Source organism: Austrofundulus limnaeus, unplaced genomic scaffold (assembly GCF_001266775.1).
Source record: "Austrofundulus limnaeus strain Quisiro unplaced genomic scaffold, Austrofundulus_limnaeus-1.0 Scaffold98, whole genome shotgun sequence".
NCBI classification, from domain to species: domain Eukaryota; kingdom Metazoa; phylum Chordata; class Actinopteri; order Cyprinodontiformes; family Rivulidae; genus Austrofundulus; species Austrofundulus limnaeus.
Genome location: NW_013952500.1, coordinates 8270 through 9676, shown reverse-complemented (window position 1 = coordinate 9676; position 1407 = coordinate 8270). Strand labels below are relative to the sequence as shown.

The 1407-nt window shown below is 42.5% G+C and overlaps 1 long non-coding RNA gene across 1 annotated transcript; it reads left to right on the top strand.

Annotated features, from left to right (window-relative positions):
* Positions 1–110: 110 nt before the first annotated feature.
* On the top strand, positions 111–1160 carry LOC106520818 (uncharacterized). Its single transcript, XR_001310588.1, has 2 exons — positions 111–140; positions 497–1160. It is a non-coding gene; the product is annotated as an uncharacterized LOC106520818 (long non-coding RNA).
* The last annotated feature ends 247 nt before the right edge of the window (positions 1161–1407 follow it).

Here is a 1407-nt window from a genome sequence, read left to right as displayed (position 1 = left end):
GGTTCTGACAGGTTCTCACAGGTTCTGACAGGTTCTGACAGGTTCTGACAGGTTCTGACAGGTTCTCACAGGTTCTGATAGGTTCTGACAGGTTCTCACAGGTTCTGATAGGTTCTCACAGGTTCTCACAGGTAGATAAAGTTCTGACAGGTTCTCACATGTTCTGACAGGTTCTCACAGGTTCTGACAGGTTCTCACAGGTTCTGACAGGTTTTCACAGGTTCTCACAGGTAGATAAAGTTCTGACAGGTTCTCACAGGTTCTCACGGGTTCTCACATGTTCTGACAGGTTCTCACAGGTTCTGACAGGTTCTCACAGGTTCTCACAGGTAGATAAAGTTCTGACAGGTTCTCACATGTTCTGACAGGTTCTCACATGTTCTGACAGGTTCTCACAGGTTCTGACAGGTTCTCACAGGTTCTCACAGGTAGATAAAGTTCTGACAGGTTCTCACAGGTTCTCACGGGTAGATAAAGTTCTGACAGGTTCTCACAGGTTCTGACAGGTTCTCACAGGTTCTGACAGGTTCTCACAGGTTCTGGCTGTTGGAGCCAGTCGGGCCTGTGTTCTGATGATGAACCCAAATGTTTTGTTGAACTGATGACTTCAGTTCTTCTTGATGTCTGAACTCTTCCTGTCTCCATGCAGAACGTCTTCCAGCCCAGTTCCAGGTCGGTTCAGTCCGAGTGTTTCTCGGTGCTGGTCCATGTGGACCCAGTTGGTTTTGAACTCCATGCTGACATTAAAACTGCTTCTGTTTCTGTTTTTACATTGTAGAACAAAACTAAAAGTCAGATTTGATCTTGTTTCTGTTTCCTCTCAGCTGGGAAATAAACTCTGGAGGTTCTGAGGACTGGAACCACCCAGAACCATGAACCGGGTCTGTCATTTACATCAAATTAGTTTTAATATTATTCATTTGATTAAAGAGGAGCTCATCTGTTTGGTTGTTTGAACAGTTTAGATTAAAGGACGATCTGCTTGTTGGAGGAGAACTCACTGAAAGAACTTTATTCTGAAACTACTTCCTGTCTGAAACAGGAGGTGAATGAATTGTGGGTAATGTATTTCTTTAGCAGCTCTGTAGACTCCAAGCAATAATTTCTGTTTGTTGTGATTCTTTGGTTTCTGTTTGTGTGAAAATCTTGAATTATTTCTTTTTTGGGGCAATAATGTGTTTTTATTTATCTTTGCCTGCAGCTGTAAAATAAGCAGTTTTTATATTTTCAAGATAAAAGTTTCATTTTTTATGAGTTAAAATAAACGATGCCTTCAGTGTTCACTGGTATTATTTACATCTGCTGTTCTTTCAGCTGGTTCTACACACTGTCATCTGTGTCCACTGTCCTCTGTGTCCACTGTCCTCTGTGTCCACTGTCCTCTGTGTCCACTGTCCTCTGTGTCCA